This window comes from Haemaphysalis longicornis, unplaced genomic scaffold (assembly GCF_048455015.1).
Source record: "Haemaphysalis longicornis isolate Haplotype H1 unplaced genomic scaffold, Haemaphysalis longicornis Haplotype H1 scaffold_10, whole genome shotgun sequence".
In the NCBI taxonomy this organism is placed as follows: Eukaryota; Metazoa; Arthropoda; class Arachnida; order Ixodida; family Ixodidae; genus Haemaphysalis; species Haemaphysalis longicornis.
In genome coordinates this window covers 45,600,458-45,611,802 of record NW_027526204.1, presented here as the reverse complement: position 1 = coordinate 45,611,802, position 11,345 = coordinate 45,600,458, and the positions used below count along the sequence as shown (strand labels likewise).

Sequence of the window (11,345 nt, the reverse complement as noted above, 5' to 3'; positions counted from 1 at the left end):
AATGGATACGGCGTACAATGCAACTGCTGCGTCGGTTCGACACTGGAACCGAACTGCTGCAGAAGGATAATTAAATTATAGAAGCAAGCATCAAACAAGGACGGTTTGAAGTGTCTTCTAGAAATAAAAATTTTCCCATACGTTGAAAGCATACTTGTTTTTTTTTCAACAATACAAGTCGCATCTCGGTATTGAAATAACAAACCTTTCCCGAAAGCAATTTCGTATTGCTCTGGCATTTCCAATTAACTTGTTTTGCTTCTACCATAATTGAAAACGACCGTGAAACTTCCATGTTTAGGTAGAAAGAAAACAGAAATAATTGCTTTGTTTCAAGTAGTGTTGAGAGATTTCTTTCAGTCAAGTTGAGGAAAAAAACAAAATTCTTGTTGGTTCGCGTTGTATAAAGGACGGCATTGTTCCAGGCTTATTACCAACTAGCTTATAGACAAACTTCGAGCCTTGTTCTTAAAGTTCCTTTGGTGAGTGACTACTTATTTACCCGGAAACTCGCAGGTATATTCATATCGAGAACAACGAACTCGAAATGCACAACATTAGGATTGCACCCAGTAGTTGCCTTACAGTTTGGACCGCTTTGAAATTGTGATTGCAGAAAACTAGGATTTATAAGAGAAGTTGTTCTCAATACCGTGTTACGCTTGCTCGCACATACATGATGCCTTGCTTGTTGTTGAAATATCCGTAAAGGCTTTTTAATAATCTGAATTTGTTTGGTAAAGGGCAATTTTGCCTTTAACGTGAGGAGCAATGTTTGCCCAACGTCAATAAACTGAATCCTTAAAAACGTCCAATAAATCCTCCAGTTTGAAGTTCTAACCGTAAAGCACAGGAAGGTCTTGTTATAATTATTCTTATTTGGGTTTATGACAGCGTGCTTATAGTAGCCGCTGAATTTGTTGGAATGAAGCTTTCGGGTGCAAATTTTAAAAAACATGGATGTATCCTTTTATTTTCAATCCAGAAACCCTTCTTTCATTTCAGCAAGAAAGACAGCCATGTTCCGCGTCTTTGCGATCCAGCTCCTGGTCATGGGTGCCGTAATCGTGGGTAATGATGCAGATTTGTTGCTCAATTACGCACCACTAGGCATCAGGGAGCCTTTGCAGGCTCGAAAGAATTCATCTAGTTTTCGTCAATCAGGCACAGAAGCTGTAGACATTTTCTTTTACTGGTGTAATTTGTAATAGCTGCTAGTTAACCTGAATAATTGTGCAGGAGAAACCCTAAAAATATTCCTTGTTATTGCTAAAAACACAGTTTCCGAAAAAGAACATGTACACAAAATTCGTCTACGCTGATAAGCTAACGCACACGTGTTTACTAACTTTTGAGAGGTGTGTTCGGTACGCTTAGCGATACATAATGATGTTCGGAGCAAACCAGTGCTACCTTGCTTTGACTCCACCAAAATATCGACTTTTTTTCCGGACAAGGGGTAGAGAAAAGGCGGATGATCTTCATTCAGCACTAAAATGTTTCAGCACTCTTTTTAAAAAAAATTTTAGAAGCCGAAACATAGGCATTGTGCACTCCATGGTAAGCTAATGTTCGTATACTACTGAACAAAGAGTAATAATCACCGCATTACGATGCATTTTCTTGCACTGTAAATTTAAACAATGATCTGGCACTCCCCTCAGACAACAGCAGATTTGAGAACTATAAATATACATAAACTATATTGGGGGCGATCTCTTACTGTCAAATGCAGCGTCAAGATTAGGGCCTGAAGTTTGCGAGCAATGGTAAATCTAACATCATAACGTTGGTGTTGCTCTTGGTAGGCGTTCTGCATGAAATTGCCCTGTAGATTCTGACAGGAGTTTTGGGAGAAGGAAACCGAAGTGGCATAGACGAGGCATGTTTGTTTATTTCAACACAGAATACTGTCTTAGTTATTAAAATTTGTGCACGTTAACCCATGTTTATATTCCATGCGTGACCCGTGTTTTTATTCACCTAAAAACACGCGTGGGAACAATTTCATCTTTCAACCACGCTGGCAATAAAGCCAGACTTCAAGCTCGTGCTTTTTCCCCTAAAATGTTTGCAATCAGGACGTGTTGCAAACATCCTTTTTTTTGCAAATACATGGAAAAACCTCCATCACCAAACACGTGTAGTTGAGGCGCTGTCTTTTACCTCAAGCCTGAAGGTTTACTGGTGGATCGCATTGAAAATTTTTGGCAAGATACGTTTTTGTGCACTAAAGCATTAAAACTCGGCGTTCGGTGCTTGGAGTCATCAGTTTTTTGCGATGTTACGCTGATTTAGAGCTAAAAAAAAAGGGGGGGGGGTAAATATTTTGAATGGGGTAGGTAGTTGCGTATGAAGTAACGAAGCACCCAGGTAGGTACTGACATGTGTTTGCGTGCCTTAGGGTCACGACAAATATCAATGAGACAAAGAATTTGCTGCCTTATTGACACCCTTGACCTTTGCATTTTTATAAAATGACAATCGGGAAATACAGTCAGTGGGAGGGTTAGCTCGATTCATCGTTTCAGCCAATCCTCCCAGTTCCACTGAGCAAAGGTGAAGCCCAATCTAAAGCATTTTTTCTTGCATTACCGTCAACCCCAGTGCGTATGTCTCTTTCCTCCAGACAGGCCTTTATTCCAAAGTTTGCCGTCTTGCAAGAATATACTCTAAATACCCTCCGGGGACACCTAAGCGCTTGTTATGAGTATGTACTGCGAAAGGAACAATATTCGGTTGAAGGCCTCTGCGTGATGCTTCTAGTGAATATCGTGTCCCAACAGCCAATTATAGTTTATGACTGGCCCGTGAGCCATTGAGTGCACACGGATTCCACTGTGTGGCTATGCGAGATTGTTAGCTGAGTATTTTGGGGTGTCCCACTGGAATTGGGGAATGGGTGCGGAGTTTGGGTGCTTGTGTTGTCATTGAAGCTAAGTTAAATCTATTGAATTTGCCATGACCTTATAGTGATAGCTGTCATTGTCACTGGCCAACAAACCTGAAGGGTTATGTTGTACAAGCCGCCATTGTGGCGCAGTGGCTAAGGCTTGGGCTGCGGTACCCCAAGTTGCGGGTTCGTACGCGGCCCCGATCAACGCTTTTAACATCATAGTTGGCAGCGCACGGATCACCGTCAAACTCCACCACATTCGCCTACTAGGCATGCTCGTCGATTCCAAAAGTAGCCCGACTGTATGGCTCAAGGAACTAAAACAGAAATAGAACTCGATTGAATATGTGATTCAAAGGTTATCTAATAAGCAGGGAGGAGCAAAGCAAAAACCAATGCAGGCACTTGCCCGCGCCGTCGCAGTCGGTATTCTTACATATGGAGCCCAGTCTTACACATTTAATTGTACCCAGCGATGCGCTCTGTACGGTCTTTATAATACGACTATTCGTACCATCGCTGGCTCACCACGCCATACAAAAATCCCTAACCGCCAATGTGCGGCGTCCCTCCTACCAATTGAAAAAATAATCCAAGAGAAAACCGGCCAATACAACTTCAAGCGGAAACTTACTCATCAAGGTGCCACACTCACGGCGTGGGATAAACAAGATCGCATCCCCTTACCTGATTTTTGGACACCCATCCCTACGTAGCAACGACCTCTCCTCACCAAACCAACGGCAGCCCATCCCATCGCACGCGCAACGGCTGCGTCGAGACAGAAACATTGTCACAGACTGTTCACCACGAAACAATCCGACGAAATCGACATTTATGCTGATGCCAGCCCGACACCACAAAATATCAAAACTGCCTGGGTTTTTCCAGATGACCGAATTATTGTGAGAGCCCGGCACGCCAAAATCGCTGTCACACCCACGAAAGCAGAACTACTCGCAAGTACCATTCTCTTGACTACCTTATGTACGACGACCATCAACCTATACAAAAAAAAAGATCAGAATATTAACTGATTGCTACGAAGTATATCAAGAACTTCGACGACCATGTTCGACGCACCCTTCAGTAAACCAAATTACGAGGCAAAAATGGCCCTACAACTCTATGACATTCAAGTACAAATAGACTGGACTCCTGGCCATGATTCGGTGGCACCCGGAAATGAGGAGCCCACGAAGCTGCGCAGGAGGCTCGCTCTTTTCTCTCCTTCGTTGACCCCGCCGTCCCCCAGGCTTCTGACCTTTCTGACTGCTTCGAAACGACCTAGTATGCTAGTAAAGTACTAGCATACCCCCCGCCACCCGCATACACAGGTACAAACACGAAAAGAAACACCGACGGAAGCAACTTACGCCGAGGCATCCAGTGTCGAGCCAACCTTTACTCACAGGAACCCAAGGGAGGAGGAGGAATAAACTTTGCACACCAAGATGTGCTCAGCCTCCCAAGTCCAGGAGATCGCGAGTCCCAGCTGCGTCCAGAGTTCGTTGCACCAGGGCTTGCTGTCGCTCTGGTGCGGAGCTGGTCAGCTCGGACTCCCAGTGCTCAGGTTTGGGGGATGAGATGGGGTTAGGGTGGTGAGGACAAGAGAAAACAAGGTGGTAAGTGGGGAGAGGTATGTGACAGTGCGGAAAGTTGTAGGGGAAAAGGGACGGCGAGATGTGGTGTATGATGGGGGGATTATAGAAGGTTTCAGTTTGCAGGCGGTGGTAAAGGGTGGCGTGGTGTGTTGGGAGGGAGGGGTAGGGGTGGGGCGGGGGGTATATTCTTCGTGTGTCCCTGTAGTAGGACAGTATCGAACAGAAGGTGGAATCAAGGGGTGGGAGCGTGTCGTCAGTGGTGGGAGGGTAGCACCCGGTGTCGATCCTTGAAGTTGGGAGTGCCAGGTAGTGCAGTTCGCGGGCTGCGGCATGGCCAGGAGTCCAGACAATGGCCACTTGTAGTTCCGGAGGCAGGCAGCGTAGCATGGGCAAGGCTTGCTGTGGGGTGAGACCGGCCTAGTAAAGGCGTCAGGCTTGCTTTGAATCGCTAATGATGGTGAGATAAGGCTGATTTCGGTGTGTAGTAATGGCAGCGGCGATGGCCAGGGCTTCGGCTTCGGGTGTAGGCATATTTCGGTAAGTAGCCGCAGTAAGGGTGTTGCCAGAAGTATCCAGGGTGACAAGCGTAGCCGGAGAATTGGGGGAGGGATGTGCACTATCGGTGTAGCGGGTCTGCAGGTCATTGCCGTAACGATTTTCGAGGTGGCGTACTCGAGCTTCTCTTCGCGCCCGGTTGTAAATGGGGTGATGTGCCTGGGTATGGGCGCTGTTCTGAGTTGTTGCCGAATGGAAAGGGGGATGCGCTGTGGGTTAAGACGAGCAGGAGGCGGGGTTCGGCCTATATTATGAAGAACCTGACGGCCCGTGGGGGTGAGGCCAAGTCTTTGCAGTTCATTCAGTTCATTCAGGGTGTTGTGGAGGCCAAGTTTCATGAGACGTTCGTTCGTGGTGTAAGTAGGCAGGCTGAGGGCTGATTTGTAGGTCTTCCTTATGAGGGCGTCCAACTTGTTAGTCTCTTGGGGTTTCAGATTGACGAAGGGGGTCCCGGAAGTGATACGGCTGGTGAGCAAGGCTTGTACGAGGGGACATGTGTCTGACTCTCGCCGTCCATATGAGGAGCCCCGGACACGACGAATGAGATGCGTCAGCTGGGAGACTGTCTTGTGTAGCTGTGGTAGGAGAGCTGACCCGGATCTGTCTTGATGGAATGGAACTCCCAAGATGAGAAGCGTAGCAACTTGTGGAATGGAAGCGCCGGATATGCTGACCTGGGGATCGGGAGTTGTGCTATCTTTTCTTCCCTTAGTCCGAGCACGAAGAACGAGAAGGCCAGATTTAATAGGTTCGCATGTTGGTCCTCTAGGTTGGAGATAGTTCATCGTTGTGTCAATAGCTTGCTGCAGGCTGTCTTGCTGCTCACCGCTAGACCCCCGGATTGTCCAAATGGTGAGATCGTCAGCATAAAACGTGTGTTGAATTCCAGGGGTTTTTTGCAGCTTGACCGGGAGGTGGAGCATGGCTATGTTAAAGAGGGAAGGTGAAATAACCGAACCCTGGGGTGTACTTTTGGCCGGAGTGTGGAAACAAGTTGAGGTGAGGGGGCCCAGGCGGAGAGTTGCTGTTCTGTCTCGCAAGAAGGCACTGAGGAATTGAAAAGCTCGCAATCCGCATCCCGTGGTGTTTAAGTTACCCAGTATTGCCTGATGTGTAACATTGTCACAGGCACCCTTGACGTTTAATGTGAGAGTGGTCTTCGGGTTGGTGCGGGTGCGGTGGTCAAGCACCTCATCCTTGATCTGGATGAGCACATCTTGCGTGGAAAGGTGGTGGCGAAAACCAAGTATAGTAAGAGGATAAAGGTTCTGCTTTTCTAAGTGATCGGATAGGCCTTGATGTATGAGGTGTTCAAGAAGCTTTACGAGGCAAGAGGTCAGGAGATTGGGCGGAGGGTGGTGGGAGTGAGGGTTTGTTCGGCTTCGGGATGAGGGTGATGTCTCAATGTCGCCAATCTGCCGGAAGGGTTCCTGCTTGCCAGTTGGCATTGAAGAGCGTGATGAGTTCCTGCAGGGTCTCTTCATCCAGGTTACGGAGTACGCGTTATGGGATCTTACTTTTCCGGGCGTGGTATTGCGTGTGAGGCTGGCAAGCACTGCGGTGAGTTCCGTTAAGGTAAAAGGGGCATCGAGGTTTTCATTGGGAGTACCGGTATAGTGGCTCACCGGAGGAGGGGGGTAGGAGCTTGGGTGGCCGAAGAGATGATGCTGGATCGACTCAAGAAGGCATTGCGAGGGGATATCACTGTTCTTGATGAGTCGTTGTATCTTATGGTCGGTTTGCCGCCGGGTATTGCTGGGATCGAGAAGAGAGCGAAGCAGGGGCCATGTCCTTTTTGTGTGTAACGTGCGCTGCAGTTGGACGCAGAAGCTGCGCCAGTTCGGTCATTAGAGTTCTTGTGCATACGTTTGGGCTTGATGAGTGAGAGGAGCGATGCGTTTCTTCAACGTGCGATTATGTTTTTGCCCCTGCCATCTCTTAGTGAGGCTTCGCCGGACGTCCCAGATATGGGTGAGATGGGGATCGACAACGGGCGTGTTATCGGTGAGTGCAATCTCCTGTGTGTGCTTTTTGACCCGCTGGTTAAGGGCTTGCGCCCAAGCGGTAAGATCTTGGGTAATTCTAGCCAGGTGCATCATTTTCGCCGGAAATGATCCGAAAATGTTACTACTCCCAAGTCAACCCGAAATGTCGGTACTGTGAGCAAGCCGTCAAGGCTGATTGGCACCACCTAGTCTGGATATGCCGCAAATTTTCTCGATACCGGAATTTCGCTTCCATACACCCAGATCCCTCAACCCATATCGATTTTCTCACAGTAAATGATCAACCTTATCATAGAGTTCGCCACTAAGAGCGGTCTTGCGCGAGTTATGTAGTGATGGCGTACACGAGCGAATGGACCATTCAATTCCGAACAACCCTCCTGTGAAAAAACTTCTGCCGCCTTCCGACGACCATGAACTCATGACGAACCCCTATGATTCATGAGTTCTCCCTTCCCAACTACCCCAGCAGGGCTCCGGCCGTCCCTTTTTGAATAAAATATTTAAGAACAACTCAGATAAAGCGAAAAGCGAAAATGCTCTTGCGTCGAGATTCCAGCGCGCGTGAAGATCCCCAGGTGGCTGTAGTTGATTCGGGGACGTCCGCTACAGCGCGCCTCATAGCCCATGTGTAGATTCCGCACGTTAAAATAATCCCAGAACGAATAAATCAAAGCAATGTTGCAGGCCTATATTCCACTTTACCAGAGGCAAATTTAACTTTGAGCCTAACGACGTGCAATCTACGTCAAACTGACTGCACGTCAATCTGCGGATACCGGTTGACGAGGCTAAGACTGAAAGCGGTGCATCAGGCCTAAAGCCTGGCAGCCGCAGTCTCAATAGGAGCGTCGGAGGCACAAAGCGCGTTCGGAAACACGTGACGCGTCGCATCCAGTGGGGTCGTCAGCTCGGCACGTAGACCTATTCATACATAATGGGAAGTTGAGAAGGAGCATACCCGGGTTCGCAGCCGATGGAATAATTTTTCTGGGTTCCTACAAAGAAATCGTGGAGTGGTACAGACTACAGAGATGGACTATGCCGTCACCTCATCTGGGCTTGTTCCGTGAGGAAGCGGTCATATATCGACAACAGACAGGGTCGTTAATCACCCCGAGGCTGATGAAGCACGTATGTCGGAGCGTTTATGTGAGTGACCTGTGTTGCGCGTGCCGAAAGGAGAGAGCCGCTGCAGCTCACATCCTTTGGAACTGTGCCAAGAACCCGCAAGAAGCTACAACGATGACAACGAGACCACCGCGGCTCGAGGCCGCAACGAGTAGTTACAATTAAGAGGACCAAGCCCTGGCCATCCAGCAGATCTCGGCGTCCCTCGAAAGGCAACAACGGAGCGAAACCGGAGGGAGGCTGTCACCCCAAAACTGGGGCAGGCGCGGTCGACCAAAGGGAGTAAGTAGTGAGGCCGCGGCCGGAGTAGAGGTGCCCAAAGACGTCATGACCGCGTCACGGTGACGCCTCCCTTACACGGGACGGCTAATCGTTCTGCAGGCATTCTTAATAAAATTGATTCACTTGCTCGCTTGGGTACGTAACGCAGCAGCCAACATTTTTTTAGGAACGAAAGCTCTACAACGCTACAGCATCGCGCCGCGGTGAATTTTAGCCACCAGCGTGCAAGCTGCGCCTTTCTTTATGCAGCATCACTTGCTCGCATCTTCGCCTACGCGGTACCACGTGAATAGGCGAAAATGAAAGTTTGAAACGCTGCGTTGCCTTTGCATTACCTCTCAGCAGCGGCAGAGGGATAACGCGCTTCAAGAGAAGCAAACCTCGTGACTGAGCGAGGGCTTGCAGACTGATAGTGCGCTGACGGCAGGTTTACAGGAACGAAGACTAGAGGAACACACGGTGCAGGCACACGGAAGCTCTGCTGTGCCTGCAGCCTTTCCGGCCGTTGGCACATCGGTATCACCATGGGTGGCGCGCCGACTGGGTTTTCTGCGCGTGCCCTTTACCGCAAGGGAAATCATGAATATCATCAGCCAAGAGATAAAGCTAGAGGGAAGGCTGCGAAATCTCAAGCAACGCAAACTTTCAGGAAACTATAAAGTGGAAAGTAGGGCAAGGTAGCTAGTAACTAATGAACTCGTACTGCTAGCGAACGTCGCAGTAGACAAAAAAAGCGCTTTCAGGATACGCGGTGTGCATAGGTTTTGCTCTCACTCGTGATAAATAGGTTTAGCCGCGTTAGGTTTAGCCTGGGCCATTTTTGGGGTAAATTGTAATCGTGCTGCCGACGACCGTCTCGAATTTTCGCAAATCGGGCGAAGTAAAACTATCGCCCAAAACTGTGTTCACTTTTTTATCGCACCATAACCATGCTTGCCGCCCCAGGTATTGCTTTAGGGGGTGGAATGGGTGGCACCGCGTGAAACGGCTTCCGTGCAGAAGACGTCATGGCACGCACCGAAAAGACTGCCTCGCAATAGTAGAAGACGCTTGGGTTACTGCTGAAAGAAAGCCGAGTGCGAGGAGCAGGAAAATACTGTGAGCCTGGTGATGTGGGAGGGGATAATTGCACAAACCGTGCACCCGATGCAATTTTAAATGGTTGCATTTATGAAACATGCACGACTAGGTTTTTATTAACACTTGAATTGTAGGTGGCATGCTAAACGTTGATGATGCTTGTGGGTTTATTGGGTAGTTATGCCTGAACTCATGATGAAATTCGCGGTCTATGTTGTGAAGATAGGATGGTTTTTTGCGGAATAGCATATTATACGAATAACATGTAAGGACCCGGTTCACACTAGCCCCTCAGACTATAATGTGCTCTGATACTCCGCGCTTGAAGCTCGATATTGTTACGAGGAAGCAAGAAGCAAGACAAAGTGAGAAGTAAGATGTATGTCCTTGCGACAATATGTTTTAACACGTCGTAGAGCAGCGCGTGCGCAGTTGTGCAGCGGCATCAGTGCCGGCTGGTGCCAGTTACCACATTTGGGCATTTCAACAAAAGGAGTGACCTCTTAACTGTATTGTGGTGAATCTCAGCACAAAAAATATCGCATTTTAAAGAAATCCGCATTTAAAGCTGTGAAAATATTTATGTATTAGTAGTCAACATCTTTACGAGCCGTTTTTTTCTTAGCGTCCAACAGCATTGAAACATGCCGTTTATAAACATCTGGAGATATTGTCCGCTAAGGTGGCTGCTCTACTTTCCCGGGCGCTTTTGTGGCAAGAAGTTCTTACTGCGCTACCCAGTGGTCCTGTCATTTCTCAATAACATAATTTGCCTACCACGAAGAGAGCCGAGAGGGCAGCAGCGAGGACGGCGGTATTGGAAAATTAGAAGGTGCGGCAAGTTATAGGCTTAGGCTTGCACGATGGACTGCGAGGCGGCTACCTCAATACCGGCTGTGAAACAACTGAAATCGTACCGGGCTGCCCCAGCAGATAGTCCGCAATCACTACCATGCACAACGCGAATAAAACATGCCACGACGTCAACCCCAATACAACTAGGTGGCGCACAAAAGACTGAAATATTGCTTTGATAATTGCTAATTAATGTTTTCCCAATCATCGAAAGGAGGGCTGTGTTGTCCTAAAATTTTTAATTAGCAAAGAAGCAGAGGTAACAAGGAATACGCATTGTAATAATACATCATAAAAATATTACAGATGAACATTCCGTTTTTGAAGTAGGAAGCAAAACTTTACACGTCATATCCAAAATTTCCGCGTCAAGCAGCAAATGCGGTTTTTACAGACCATATAATATAACGCCTCATTTTTAAATGAGAAAACCAAGTGTCTGAAGGAATTGCTACCTCCAGATATCACTGTATTTATTTGGCAAAGCCCACATATTTAAGGGCTAAATTGTAGTATGTGCTAAAGTATTAACTTTATGTGTACACGCCATTTTACCGTTTTTCTTTGAAGCCTTGCTTGCGACTCCTGGTGCAGCCATTGGAGGTAGCGTCGGAAGTGGCGTAGTAATTCGTTTCAACGGCGAAGACGGTACGCTGTCCATTGAGAAGACAAGATCGCCGGTGTAGAAGACGCTTCGTTGCGGTCGGACGTCACCAACAACGGTCAATTACGGAAACAAAAACGCCGCGGAATGTGGCCGCCTAAATAAATTGTACAGGAAGTTTCCAACCAAGCCACTCTACTCTGTTCTGTTTTAAGGGGGAGATATGCAGCATTTACTGGGCAAGTGTTGCAGAATATCTAAAGTTTCCCTGGTTCCGTGTGGAAACTGCTGAGCGGTTACCTTTAGCGCTTGCCTTATTTAGCTTTAGAAAA

General features: G+C 47.8%; 1 long non-coding RNA gene across 1 annotated transcript; it reads left to right on the top strand.

Moving 5' to 3' along the window:
* Nucleotides 1-448: 448 nt before the first annotated feature.
* On the top strand, nucleotides 449-11,115 carry LOC144158436 (uncharacterized). The gene is made up of 3 exons (XR_013320062.1): nucleotides 449-482; nucleotides 6,998-7,059; nucleotides 10,980-11,115. It is a non-coding gene; the product is annotated as an uncharacterized LOC144158436 (long non-coding RNA).
* Nucleotides 11,116-11,345: the final 230 nt, after the last annotated feature.